Here is a 15,907-nt window from a genome sequence, read left to right on the forward strand (position 1 = left end):
TCTCCTTCCTGAAATGAAGAAGAATTCACCATAATATCCACGGGGTTTATTTAGAAAAGCTTTACAGTGGGTGGGGAGCAGTTTCTGTGGTGTGACGTGTGACGAGATGTCGACTGTCCTTCTTGAACCTCAACATTTTCAACTTCACTTCAACTAGATTACAAAATAACTGGATTTCACATGAATGAGCCGTCCATCTGTGGCAATGTACTGTAACAAGTAGAAAAATCAGTATAACAGTTTCAAAGGCGGTTGAAAAGGTTTATAAAGGTTGCAGGGCTGGGCGATTTTGGACAAAAATAAAATCCAGATTTTTTTCTCTGAAAACCCGTTTTTTGATTTCGATTTTGATTTTTATGGTAAAACTAGAAAAAAAGACAAGGGAATAAATTGTTTCAAATATTTTATCTTTATTTTTAAAGAAAAATAGCAAACAAATGTCCCTATTGGGAATGAAGTGCAATTGAAAGATACTGTAAATCCTCCTTGAGTTTAGTAAAGCGACAACATTTACAATTTTCTTGACCAAACAAAGATGACTAGACGAGCTCTGTCTGTAATGCAGCCAGCTCGCTTCTTCTTTACCAGCTATATGAAAAAGAGAGAGGAAAATCGATTTTCCGATTTTCCTTTTTTTAACATCGTCTTGATTAATGAATCCGATTTAGATTTAAAATCGATTAATCGCACAGCCCTAGGTTGCATATTTACAGCCGTTTATAAGTCACATAAGATGTGCAGAGATAATGTCTTTGACTGGACTTCTTGTCTGCTAATCTTGCTCCTAATCGAAAGTCTTGCAGGAACTCTGCATCATTACAACGTCCTGGAGACCTCACTTCAGTAACATACAGGCCATTGAGATGAGATTTTGATGTAACTATGCTTGTGGGCTTTATTACACCAGTCAGTGCAAAATGGCTTTAGGAGGATGTTTGCCCTGATCAACACCTATCTCACATCCTAAAACTGCTGAAAGATTTGGGTGCTTTTGTTCCTCTTGTCTCTGATGTTGGAACCGTATTTTAGCAAGCCAGTGGACGTTTTATATAAAAAAGCACTCAAAATCCTAGATAAAAAACCTATCTCATACCATCATTGCAACATCTTGGACAAATACAATCTATTAAGCTTCGACAAATTCTCATACAGTTGTCTAATGTATAAAACCCTACATGGCCTGGCACCACCTTGCCTCCAGGAATTTTTTAAATACCGACAGTCGCGGGTCACTGGAGCAGTGTCCAACAGAGACGTAGAGCTTCCGTTCGGAAAAACTGCTTTTAGCCATAACGCACTATCCATAAAGGGTAGTGCGTTATGGAACTCTATACCTGTACACATAAGGGAATGCCCCTCTTTAACAACTTTTAAAAACCAGATAAAAATGTGGCTCAGAGGTCAACAAATGTGTACACACACCTAATGTGTGCTTGGGTCTCCTCCTACCTACTAACTTTTTTTTATCATTCTCATTTTACTAATTGTACTTGTCTTTACTAATTGTACTTGTCTTTGTTTCTGTTTTCTTTTTCTTATTGTATTTTTACCTTTTCTGCTTTTAACACCTTACCTGCCTATATTGGAGTACAGATGGAAACTAGCCTTTTGCTACAATCTGGCACATTTACATATGTATATATGTTCATCAATGTGCATTGTCCTGAGAAATAAATAAAGTAAAGTTAAAGTAAAGTTAAAGCACAATGACAAGAGGACAGAATCTGCTGGAACTAATGGTGAAGCTGTCGAGGCTCTGGAGTGTCTCCTCCAACGGTACATGAGCTACCGCCCCATTGTTAATGTGTTGCTGTTTATATCTCAGGGTCTTCTGTGTGATATGGAAGAGGTCGTCCTGTCCATTTAACATTACTCCTTGTGCGGGACACGATCCTCTGATGTAACACTTCTCCAGGTGATGAATTGTCAATGGTTGCACTTCGGATGGGTTTGTCTATCGTCTCATTCCTTTGACGTTACAGTTACACCAAAGACGGTGTAACCCACAGTCACTGTGAGCTTCGGCTACCACCGAGTGTAAAACTGCTAAACAGCAGCGTTGTCTGGAATGGTTCATCACTTCATGAGTGGTTACTTTTAAGGTTAGTGAGATATGAGTAGCTGTGACATCTCACAATTGCATTATCACTTCCATTTGGCTTCAGAAGAAGCTTCTGCAAGTTATTTTGAAACTGTTAAAAGAGCTATGAGCTTGTTAAATTAAAAGTAATTACAAGCAAATATTGTTCTCGCTCATTCATCATGACATCTTAGGACCCCTGACATCTGTCTTGTGACCCCAGGAACCTGAATGCTGTGTGTGACCCACGTATATAGTCACGCTACCTTCCTATTTTGGATTTCGACACAACTGAAAATAACAACTAAAGACACAATAGTGAAATGTTGCTGACATAGATGCATTTATACGATCAAATAATTATCAATCCAAAGGTCACTCATTCATTACTATGTTGTTATTAGCAGAGGTGTCTTCAGTATTCACATTCATTACTCAGGTAGAAGTATAGATACTAGTTTAAAAATACTCCTGTAGAAGTTGAAGTATCAACTCAAGTTTTTTACTCAAGTAAAAGTATAAAAGTACTGGTTTCAAAACTACTTAAAGTATAACAGTAAAAGTAATGTAAGGGGGAAAAAAGCCATTAAGGACAAAAGCCATTGAAAATGAATGCATCTTAGTATAATGCAAATATATTAAAGAACCATATATGTGTACTATTGAGCATTAACATGTGTTTCAGAGAGCAGGAGATATGATGACTAGTTGCCTATAAGTATTGTAATGGTGCAAAAAGTCAAACTTCAGAGGCATGTTATCATTTATCCTAACCTTTATTGGAATGTACATCCAAGTTTAGTTGCAGGAATCTGAGGGAACGGATGTAAGAACAAAACTGGACAAGAACATCTGAAACAACCACAACCAAATTCTCTCTATCCGGATGGAGCAATTTAACTGGATAGTTTTTATTTAAAGGCCGAAATGAAATAGAGTAACGAGGCTGTTTTTAAAATGTAAGGAGTAAAAAGTACAGATAATTGCGTGAAAATGTAAGGAGTAAAAGTAAAAAGTCGTCTGAAAAATAATTACTCCAGTGAAGTATAGATAACCAAAATTTCTACTTAAGTAAGGTAACAAAGTATTTGTACTTCGTTACTTGACACCTCTGGTTATTAGATTTATTACATGCATATATATACCACTACTATGAATAATAGTCTTCAAAAGTGCATTACAAAGACCTTTATATCAGGTTCTCCTTTGACTAATTGGGTTGGGGGCCGGTCCATTTCCTGCATCCTGTTTGTCCCGGATCACACCTCTATGACCTGGTGATACCCCGATCAGCCCAGCTAGGCCGCGTTTTCTCCACGACCCTAGGTCCTCTCAAGTATAGACAAGCTCTCATTGTATCCAGCGTAACAAGCTGCAGAGCACACAGCGGTGTGTTGCTGTTGCTGCCACACAAGAGCAGCTTTATCCTGCTGGGACGGCGGCGGCTCCACCCGTGGCTTTTCCTACGGGGTGGCGTAACACAGCCCAGGCTGTTCCAGCTTCCCCTCACCTGCCCGTCAGTGCTGAGGTCACACTGTCGCTGTTCCTGGGCTGCTCAACATCAGAAACAGGGTGTGGGCCAGTTTGTCTGCATAATGGCAACAAAAAAGAAAAAGGAAAAGGTGAACCGGAGCCTGTGCAGCAGATGGGGAGCGACAGTTCTGTTTATCCTCTCTCTCTTTATTTGTGTCTATTTAATTTTAACACCTATGGTCCACATTCTGACCTGGCTTGAAAATCACTTTATCTGTGTCTTTAGTTTACAACTGAGTCAAAAGTTGGTCTATTTGGTTTTCGTGGCACCGTCTCGGCCAGGGGTGTCAAACTCATTTTGCTTGGCGGGCCGGATTTGACCAATTTTTTTCTCGCGGGCCGCACGCTCAAAATAACAAAAATGTGCGATTTTTTTTTTTCAAATTCTCTTTTTTTACTATTGTTATCTAATCCAATATCAGTTTAGTTAATTTTAAAGGAAATATGCACTTTGTTTACACTCTAATTATGTAAAACATATTTCTTCAAGATCTTTTCTTGTAATTTCTCGGTTTTTTTTTCAAATTATGTAAAATAATTTTAATAACATTTTATAAAGATAAACAGAAACAAGTATGTTTTTTTTAATATTTCGCTTTTTTATAGGAAATGTAATTAAAAGCAAAATCTTTCTTATTACATCCGAGAGTGTTTCTTTGTGATTTAGAGATTTTTCCAGTACAAAAAATTGGCGTGGATATTTACACCAGTGTGCCGAAAAAGTCAGCACTTCTATTTTAACTGTTTTACTTTGTCACTATCCTCGTATTCAAAACTGAAATTCTCTGAATAAATATCTTCTATCATCTTTTTTAGAAGTGATATTTTTCCTGCGAAAATATATAATAGTAGTCAGTTAATAAAAATAAACGACCGTCTACAAAGAAATAAAATCGGCAAATGCATTCTAGAAAACTAAAAAAAATGTCGAAAACTGCTCTATTTGTGGAATAATGATGGATTTGTAGAAGAAATATATTAACGGATATGCTGTGATTCATGGCAATTATTTATGCCTTCCTTTTTAGTAAATTAACATTTAGTTTTTTTGCGTTGGAAACTTCTCGCGGGCCGCATGCAAACCTCTCTCGGGCTGCATGCGGCCCACGGGCCGCACATTTGACACCCCTGGTCTCGGCAGTACCGGTACCTGTTCTGGAGCGATCCAAAGGGTTTAAAGATCGATTTGTTTTTATACCGTTTGATTTATCTTCTTTCCTATTATAGGTGGGAGGCTGCGTGCTACAACAGTGGCACTTTCCTGACAGGCAGAGATGTATCATTTATTCATGAATGGAAAAGAGGAAATAGTCCATATGGATTTTATTCCTCGGGTTAACTATCGAAAGAGTTTGAGAGGAAATGTCTGAAAAGCAGACTCTGCAGAAACTGCTGAAAGTTGTGACGGCTTTGCGGCGTTGTTTGCTTTAAAGTGGCCTTTTGTGTGTTGACATCCACGCGTCAAAATAAATATCACAACCCCAGGCTTGTTTTCTGTCCCGGTGCTCCGAGACAGACATTGTTGTTTTTCCACCCGGAATAGATGAAAAAGGTTCTGAGGTGAATGTGTTTTCTTTTTCCCCGTTTCAGAAAATGAACCCATTACCTGCCTGAAGAAGTCCATCGTTATAAATGTAGCGCCGAACAGCGCCTAATGTTGCAGTCATGGGGGGGTAATGGCACGCTTCACACATGTGCTGAAAGGTTAAACGTGTTTGCTGTTTCCAGACTTGTGTGTTCACATCTGGACAGAGTGGCCACACACTCACACACACATGGAGGCTCTGCACAACACAAACGTCTTCCTGCAAATAATTCAACTGCATATTCTCTGCTTTCTGCTCATGGTTTTAAATCAATTGCTCACCCACATGATTCACAGGTTGGGATTATTAGGGCCCGAGCACTTACTGTGCGAAAGCCCTATTGTATCTGTAGGAATTGTTATTAGGGCCCGAGCACCTTCTGTGCGATATTGTATCTGTAGGAATTTTCTTTCTTTCTTTTTTCTTTCTTCTGACGAAAGGAGGGCCTTTTTGCCCCCCTAAACGTGCCCAAAAAGTCAACAAATTTTGCACGCAAGCCAGGCCTGACTAAAAATTAGATATTTAATGGTTTGCATTAATGGGCGTGGCAAAATGGCTCAACAGCGCCCCCCGGAAAACTTTGTGCCTCAAGCCCCACAATACGGTTTGACGTACATGAACAAAAATCGGTACAAACCTGTATCATGTCGCAACTTAAAGAAAAGTCTCTTGGCGCCATGGCCGAAACCGAACAGGAAGTCGGCCATTTTGAACATTCTGAATTAATCGCGTAGTTTTGGAGCAATTTATGCCATTCCTTTGAAAGTTAATACGGCCTGAACCGTAACGTGCACCCGGGTGTGTTATACATCCAAAATATGCTTCTCCATCCTGCGACTACGCGCATTACTTTTCTCTTTCAAAAGTGTTACCGTGGCGACGCTAGACGGCAAAAAGCGCGCCCACCATTCATCTGATTGGTCCATATTTGATAGTTTCACCAAAAGTCACCAAATTTTGCACGCAAGCCAGGCCAGGCGAAAAATTTTATATTTAATGGTTTGCATTAATGGGCGTGGCAAAATGGCTCAAAATGGCGCCCCCCGGAAAATTTTTATCTGCCATAACTTTTGAATGGTTTGACATAGAGAGTCGTGGGTGGTGTCATGGGACTCGGTATTGAGTCCTTGACCATAATTGGTGAAAATTAGCCCCGCCCCTTCTTCTGACTGGTTGTCCTTATTTTCTGCTATAACTTTTGAATGGCATGACATACAGAGTCGTGGGTGGTGTCATCGGACTCTGTATTGAGTCCTTGACCTTCATTGGCCTGAATTAGTCCCGCCCCTTCTGCTGATTGGTTGTCCCTATTTTCTGCTATAACTTTTGAATGGTTTGACATAGAGAGTCGTGGGTGGTGTCATTTCTGATATGCTTATGGGGGGCGGTGGCCGTGAGTGCTAGGGCCCGTTCATCACTGCTTGCAGCTTTAATTTCCTGATTACATTTCCATTGAAGTTTAATGTCCTTAAAGGTTAAAAGCATGTGTATAATAATCCAAACTAAAGTGGCAATACAGAACTATTGTTTCGTTCTTCTATGTTTGTAAAGTAAAACCAGTTTAAAGCAGTTCTTGAAAGATTCATTTGTATGCCACAACACGAAAACAAACCAACAAAAAACTAAACAAAAGAAAACAGATTAAGATAAAGTTGGAATAACTTTCAAACTCCTGTGTGTTTATGGATAAAACAAAAGCATGTTTTTGACCAAAATCCTGAAAAGTGGCGTAAATATAAGATAGAAAAAAACAACGCAATGATGTGGATTGTTTATCAGCCTTTTTTTCGCTGTCAGATTTGTAATCAGTTTAGATTCTTCAGGCTGCAGGACAGTTTGTCAAGTGAATCCGTTTGCCTCAAATAAGCCTCAGAAAATGCACGCGTTATGGATTTAGGGAGATATTTATCCTACAGCCGTACATCTCCCTGCCCCGGTCTGTTTAAGAAGTGTTCCTGCAATTAGATTCAAAATTCTCTTAAAAAAACTCTCAGCTTTTCTACATTTTCAGTTGCAATGCCATCGATTAATTACTGTTTAGACGGGTGAAACCGTGTCATTCATCATCCACAGTTCTGTTTTTATTGACATTTCACACAGGAGCTGAGATAATTATCAGTTAATGTGACTAGATTGATAGAAAATCTGCTCTCTTTATCAACCAGCACTGCCAGCCAATTTTGAACAAAAATGAGCAACAGATTATTCATTCATAAAATCAGTTTTATTGTTGAATAACAAAAATAAGAGGCGATAGTTCCTTCTCGTAATTGTTGGTTTACAAAACAAAAAAAAAAGAAAAGAAAAAATGAAGTTTTTTTACATCATATGGATTGGATGAGTGTTCCTGGAGACCAACACCCGGGGCAAGGCCAGGCAAGTTTATTTGTATATAACACAATTCAACACAAGGTAATTCAAAGTGCTTTACATCAACATTACACAATTAAACAGTAAATAACAAAAACAATGAAATAAAATGATAAGAAAAGAGGTAAAATAATAAAAAGCACGAGTTGTTAAAAAGTAAGGGCAGTAAAGTACAGCAGGTACATCTCATTCTTACACTGGCAAGAATTACGTTTCTATACGGTCAAAACCTACAAAGACCAGGTCAAATACAGTATTACAAAAGTAATCTGTAACTATTCGCACAGTGAATTAAACCAATTTGCAGAGGTGTCAAGTAACGAACTACAAATACTTTGTTACCTTACTTAAGTAGAAATTTTGGTTATCTATACTTCACTGGAGTAATTATTTTTCAGACGACTTTTTACTTTTACTCCTTACATTGTCACGCAATTATCTGTACTTTTTAACTATCCAGTTAAATTGCTCCATCCGGATAGAGTGAATTTGGTTGTGGTTGTTTCAGATGTTCTTGTCCAGTTTTGTTCTTACATCCGTTCCCTCAGATTCCTGCAACTAAACTTGGATGTACATTCCAATAAAGGTTAGGATAAATGATAACATGCCTCTGAAGTTTGACTTTTTGCACCATTACAATACTTATAGCAACTAGTCATCATATCTGCTGCTCTCTGAAACACATGTTAATGCTCAATAGTACACATATATGGTTCTTTAATATATTTGCATTATACTAAGATACATTCATTTTCAATGGCTTTTGTCCTTAATGGCTTTTTCCCCCTTACATTACTTTTACTTTTATACTTTAAGTAGTTTTGAAACCAGTACTTTTATACTTTTACTTGAGTAAAAAACTTGAGTTGATACTTAAACTTCTACAGGAGTATTTTTAAACTCTAGTATCTATACTTCTACCTGAGTAATGAATGTGAATAATTTTGACACTTCTGCCAATTTGACAATTCTATGCCAAAATGTCTGTATTCAGGGCGGTGTGTCAGGCTGCACCGCTCGAGACTGCCCCCTAGTGGCCACAGGCCGTCTCAACACCCGCTCGGCTCTGCTGTCTCCGTTTCTCTGATGGACGCCTTGTATCATAGATTATACCCATAAAGCTAAATAAACTCTGCCTTGTATCTTACAGTCTTACAATATAATGTTTAGTTGACTTCAGACCTAATCAACTATTAAAACAGCTTATTTATAACAAAAAATAGTTTTATCTATATTTTTGACAATAAAAGACAGTTTCTTATTGTGAAGTTCCAGTGTTTGCTATTGATCTTTTAATTGCTTTAGGATTAAGCCAGTGAAACAGTGAACTGGGTTTCAGAAACATACAGAGTGTGTCTGTAGCCTCTGTTTGGACAAATCAGGCTAAGGGTCATCCCTGGTAGTGGATTTAATGGTTCTTTCAGGTAATCAGTTAAGAGAGGGGATTTTGTATTGTTTTGTTAATTGCAATTTATTGAGGATGTGTGTGATAGACGGATAGACAATACATAGATAGAATTTCCAGTTTGCTATATTTCCAAAGCAGCTCTACATTTGTTATGCAGCTAATTACAAGTTATTGTGGAGGAAAACTGAGACAACACAGATATTTTCAGAAACTCTGGCTGATTAGAAAGCTACTGTACACGCTGAGTGGAGTTCAAACAATCTGTCAGACCATGAACGATTTGGTTGTACCCTACATGGAGGGGTTTGGGAGACGACTTTGAAATCAAACAACTCCATCACTTTAGAGAATTATTGTTAAATAACAAACAAAAAAACAGCTAATTATTCGTTGTCTCCTACATACGAAACACAACAATGTCAATGCATATGATGCTAAACTGACAGGATTAACTCAGCACTATCTGAAATGTTATTCTAATACTAAAATTAACTTTAAACTGAGTATTTTAACATTGTTGTATTGATTAATTAACTCTCTACAAATAGGAGATTATCTATATGACATTAAATTCAAAATTATCATACGCCTTCAAACTTTCAGTGAGAGGCTTTGATTGTGTTGTTGTTGTTATTTATTTATCAATGTTGGCAGTTTCCGACGGAACTGTACAAACATTAGTCTAAACGTCACCAGGGGGCAGCACAACACATATAAGAACATTTGATTGCACCCAAGAATAAACTTCCCAAATACCGTATTTATTTTTAACATTAGGCCTTTCTGCGGATTTAATTGAATATTTTAATTTATTTATTCTATTCTGTTGTGTATCTCTGTAACCCACAATGTACTTTTCTCTGACATTTACTTCTTATGCTATCTGACTTTTGCTCTGTATTGAATATAAAAACTTGTATGTCAAGGATCTTTTGTATCCCCTACTTCATCTTATGATGAGAAAATGTCTCTTATACAGCAAAGGGAATTGTACTAAAAAGTTCAGATGGGAAACACTTGCTTTGTGGAGATCTACTTGATTACTCCTATTTGATTTTCCACTGCATTTCAGAAGCAATTAAATCATCCACACACAGTCCATATCTGCTCAACTTAGTATGTTGTACTTTATGCGCCACTGCCTTTGACAAAGTAGATAAGATTAAAAAGCTTATTAATGCATGTGGTTATTTGATAGGTTTCCAGCGTTTTTGGTTTGTCATCTTTACTAAAAACTACCCGGATCGTGTTTCAGATTAATCAACATTAACCAACAACAATGATACCAGATAGTCATATGCCGACCGTCTCCTCATGTTTGAGTGGAACTTTCTTACGATACGCCCCCATGTGGTCAGAAGTGGCATTGCTAAATATAATAGCTTTAAAGGTATTGTGACATCATTTTTAACATGCTTTTAACACTATTAAAAGTCTTGGCCAACATCCCTCAAATGTGTCTAAAAGGGTGTAACAAGAAAAACTTCACTCTAGTACTCCATTCCTGGCTTTTTATTACAGTGTTTTTTTGCGCCGTGAAAAACGCTTCCTTTTTCCCCCTTTCCTGTCAATCATTGCGCCGCTCCTCCTCCAAACCTCCTCCAACCAACCGCTACACACTTCTGCCGGCGTCTCCACACACACGCGCGCACACCGAACCACAAACACCGACACACAGCCCAGACAGGGCGACTACAGCCCGGGGATGAAGTCCAACCGGGACCAGAGGACCGGGACCGCAGCTCCCCGCGAGCAATACACTCACAGCGGCGTCGGAGAGTTAAGCCGGGAGCGACAGGCGAAGCATGCACGGAAAAGCAGCAGGGCGAAGCAGACAGTCCACAGCAAACAATCATAAAAATAAAGGCATGCAAGCAGCAGGGTCCCCTTATCTTAAGTCCAGTCAGTGGCCGCGGGTCTTCTTAGCAGTTTTCCTCCGGTGATTAGAACAAAAGAGGCTCTAAACAGCTCCGTGTTAAGCCTGATTTATGGTTCCGCGTTAAATCGACGCAGAGCCTACGCCGTAGGGTTCAGCGTACGGTGCGCGTCGCCGCGTAACCCTACGCCGTAGGCTCTGCGTCGGTGTAACGCGGAACCATAAATCAGCCTTTATGGTGCGCTGGAGAGGAGGCAGGGAGCTGGGTGGAGGGGGCGGTACGTAAAGATCCGCCACCAAACCAGGTGCGCCGTTTTTGCACAGTTATAAGGAAAATCCCAGAAAGCACACAATACACTGAATGTTAAAAGTTCGTTGTTTTTTGGGTGTAATTGATGTCAAGACACCCAACAAAACACAAAAAATCTAGAAAAATTTGTTTTTCATGTCACAATACCTTTAAAGCAGGGATTGTCAACCGGTGGTCTGCGGCCCTCTGGTGGTCCGTGGCGGTATTGCAGGTGGTCCGTGAAATTGGAAATGGAAAAACAATAATAATTTTAAAAATATATATTTATTCTTTAGACTCAATATTTTCCATTTACTATTCATTTTTGTGAATAATTTACCCATCCAAATTATATCAAATGAGTGAGAGTGACCTTTGTAATATTATAAGCCCTCTTGGCTTCCTATCGTTCATTTTTCATTGACTGTTTTTTTTTTATAGCAAAAGGTGCAAATAGAAATATACACTGATTGTCAAGCATATGAGCTTTGATGCACAGCTATGCGTTCCGGAGAATAAGCAGAGTGACTCGTTTTTATCAGCTTTTAGCCTGCTGGCATATTTATTCAGTCATGCCGCGTAAACCTTTTCCATCAGGAATAAACTGGCGCTCTCCGAGAGAATGTAATGACGTCACACCCTGAACCGTACCGTAAACCTTGTACAACAATACAACAGGGTACCGTAACATATAGAGTAAGGGCGCCATCTAGTTACAACACTTAACACGCCCACTCGCACTTAGCTCACATGGGTTAACAAAATAAAATACCAATCGAAAAATGACCAAATAAAATATCAGTCACATGGTTTCTCTTGTGTAAACAAAAACACCCTGCACTTCTGGGTGCCGAATATGTCCTGAGCAAACCTCTTCAGCTTTGTCTTGGTGGCTGGCTTTGTCAGTATATCTGCAATCATTTGCTCAGTAGGACAGTACTCCAAAATCACTTTTCCGCTACTTATAGTTTCTCTGATGAAATGGTACTTAATATCAATGTGCTTGCACCTTTGTCTGTGCACTGGGTTCTTGGCTAGTGCTATAGTGCCTTGATTATCCTCAAACACCTTTGTTTGTGCTTATTGATATTTATCAATATTCCTGAGTAGCTGCTCTAGGTGGATACATTCCTGCATGGCTGATGCTAAGGACATGTATTCAGCCTCGCATGTAGATAGTGCAACAGTTGCTTGCTTCCTTGTCTTCCATGAAATCAGTGAGCTTCCTTCACTGAGACTAGCACAATATCCTGATGTACTTTGCCTGTCTGCTACATCTGATGCCCAGTCAGCATCACTGTACACTCTCAGACCAAGTTTCTCTGTCTCATTTCTTTTGAAGCATAATTCTTGTTCTGCTGTACCTTTGAGGTACCTGAACACATGTTTTACTGTGTTCCAGTGTTCTAGCGTTGGCTCAGCAAAGTGCTGGGATAACTTACTAACCACAAAACTGATGTCTGGTCTAGTGCATGTGGATAAGTAGATCAAGCTCCCCACTGCCTCCCTGAACCTTCTTGGGTCTGCAATTTTTTCTGCATCTTCTGTGTACTCTAGTTTGGGCTCACATGGGGTCTCCCTGGACCTGCAATCCTGCATTTGAAATCTCTCTAGGATTTTGTTCACATATTTCTTTTGTGACATTTTGACTGTGCCTTCTCCTTGATCAAAATCAATACCCAGAAAATATTTCAATTTTCCTAGATCTTTCATTTGAAATCTTTCTGTGAGCATCAGTTTCACACTGTTGAGGACACCCTGGTTACTAGCTGCTATGATGAGATTGTCAACCCATACAATTAACATCACCTTCTCATCATGTTTCTCTCTTGCATACACACAGTAATCAGCAGGATTCTGCACGAAACCTTTCTCAATTAAACATCTGTGCAGCATTGCATTCCAGTTTCTACCGGACTGCTTAAGACCATAGAGACACTTATGCAATTTGCAAACCAGTTTTTCACCTGTTGGTGATTGTTTCACATAGCCTTCTGGTTGCTCTATATAGATTTCGCAATCAATAGGCGCATGCAAATAGGCTGTCTTTACATCCATTTGATGCAGGACTAAATCCTCCTGTGCGGCCTTTTGCATGATCACTCTCACACTTGTTATGTCGGCAGTGGGTGAGAATGTCTCTTCGTAGTCAGTCCCTGGCTTTTGACTGTAGCCTTTTGCTACAAACCTCGCCTTGAATTTATCCAATCTGTCAATGTCACTCTTTAGTGCGTAGACCCATTTTCCCCCCACTGCACGTTTGCCTGGTGGCAACTGGGTGAGGCTTAACGTCTCGTTTTCCTCTAGTGATTTCAGCTCATCATCCATGGCACTTTTCCATTGCCTTGACCTGTTCGACATCACGGCTTCCCTGAAAGTGTGAGGAATATCACATACTGCTCCATAGCAAAAGTCCACGCATGTTTGCAGTTTGTCCACTGCATCCTCAACTTTGAAGTCCTGTAGATGAGTTGGTCTCCTCCTATTTCTCTGTGGGTTCCTTCTGTTTACAGTCTCTGTGAGTTCACCTGGCTGTGTACTTTCAGTCTGTTCATGTAAAGTCCCACAAACACCACCCTGAATACCTTTACCTGGTACATTTTCAACATTGTCATGAACACACATTTCTCTGTTGTCATTAACCTTGGGGTGTAGCTCCCCATCATCATACCCCATGTATGACTCACATGTTTGTGTTTCTTTATCTATTACCGCTTTGGTCGTGAACTTTACCAATCTGTGCTTTTGAACCGTTTCTTTTTCTGGGTAGTACACCAGGTAGGCAGGGCTGTTTTTATCATAACCCACGAAAACACCCTGCTCACACTTAGAGTCTAGCTTCCCTTTGGCTAGTTGCTTATATGCGTAGCACGCTGATCCAAATTTTTGCAGTTTGGATATGTTTGGTTCTTAACCTGTGAACAGCTCGTATGGCGTTTTCTTAGTACGCCTACTGTAGCATCTGTTCCTCACATAAACCGCTGTCTGTACAGCGTAGGTCCAAAGCTTATTTGGTAAGTTACTGTCTAACAGTAAGCATCTGCCCATTTCGTAGAGGGTTCTCCAACCTCTCTCGGCTGTGCCATTTTGGTGGGGTGAATATGGTGCAGACGTCTCATGTCTAATCCTATTCTTTACCATTAGTGTCTGGAAGTCTTTACTTGTGTACTCCGTGCAATTATCAGATCGGATACACCTGACTTCTCCGTACGGTTCTACATCTGCTAAAAAGCGTTCTGTTGCCTGCACGGCATCACTCTTGGACTTTAGAAAATACACCATCATTGTACCTGAGTAGTCATCAGTAAAGGATTGGCATATCTGTGCCCATCTATGCTCGTAGTTTGCATGGGACCAGCTAGATCAGTGTGGATTAACTCTAAGGGTTTCTTAGCCCTTCTGTCAGGCTCCCTGTTTCTTGTCTGGGTGAATTTTCCCTTTGCACACACTTCACATAATTGTGCTGGTTTAACCACACTCCCCTTTATCTCCATACCTCTCACGACACCTTGTAATTTTTGCACATCTTCATAATTACAATGGCCCAATATTTCGTGCCAGGTTTGTACATCATGACATGCATTACAATGATCCACATTATCTTGAATAGTTGGCAAATAATACAAGTTACCACTCTCATGTATGTCAAACCTGCTGCCATCCCTGGTGACCATGCGATTGTCCCCTTTTTGGAAGGTGATCGTCGCTCCTCCAATTGTGGCTCTTGCCACCGAGAAGATGTCATGTGGGTAATAGGGCATGTATAGAGCATCCCGCAACTGTGCTCTGTGCTGTCGTCCAGCGCTGTCTAGTAGACAGATCGTCGCTGTCCCTTGCCGCTGTGCAATCCCACTGCACTTTGTTCCATCTGCTAACTCCACTGAATGAGTGTCAGGCTGGAACGTGTCATCAAAACTCTTGAACTTATTCATGTAATTTATTATGTGGGATGTCGCCCCTCCATCCACCACGATGCCTTTCATCTTCGTGATGGCTGGTGGCCTTTCATTTCTTGTGTCTTTGGCCTTGAAGAAGTGGTCCCCTTGATCGCTGTCTTGTTCCTCTACGACCTTCCTGCCTCCGTCTCGTCCCCCCTTTTTCTTGCAGAGGGATTCTTGGTGTGTATTACTCTTGCAGTAGTCGCACCACACTTTTCTGGTGCACTTTCTCGCCTTGTGCCCTTTTATTCCACACCTGTAGCATGTCACGTTGGCATCTTCATCTTTTCTGTTGCCAGTGTGTGGCTTGGTGGGGCCTCGGCCTTGTTTCACATATGTCTTCATCACATTATATGTAGAATCTGCTTTGTTTATTTTCTCACTCTCCTCATTAACCCGTAGTCTTCTTTTAAAGTCTGCAAACGTAACATTATCTTCGTTCTGTGTTACATGGACTGCTAGGGGTTTGAAGGAGTCTGGTAGCCCGTTTAATACCATGGCTACAGTTAGTCCATCACTTATGGCTTCACCTGCATCTTTCAGGGCCATTATTATATTATCTGCTTTGATGACATAATCAGTAACACTCTCACCATCTTCCATGCGTAGCTTAGTCAAAGATGTGTAGAGATTTATGATCCTTGGTTTACTTTTCCCCGAGTAGTGTTCCCTTAATAACTTGAGGGCTTTTCTGCCATCATCAGCTGCCTCATGCCTTATTAGGGACAAGCTTTTGTCATCAATCAATCTGATCAGTTCAGCATGACAGTCAGCATTTTTCTGTCCGTCTGAACCGTACCTTAAACCTTGTACAACAATACAACAGG

The sequence above is a fragment of the Cololabis saira genome, chromosome 12 (genome assembly GCF_033807715.1).
Source record: "Cololabis saira isolate AMF1-May2022 chromosome 12, fColSai1.1, whole genome shotgun sequence".
Classification (NCBI taxonomy): Eukaryota; Metazoa; Chordata; class Actinopteri; order Beloniformes; family Belonidae; genus Cololabis; species Cololabis saira.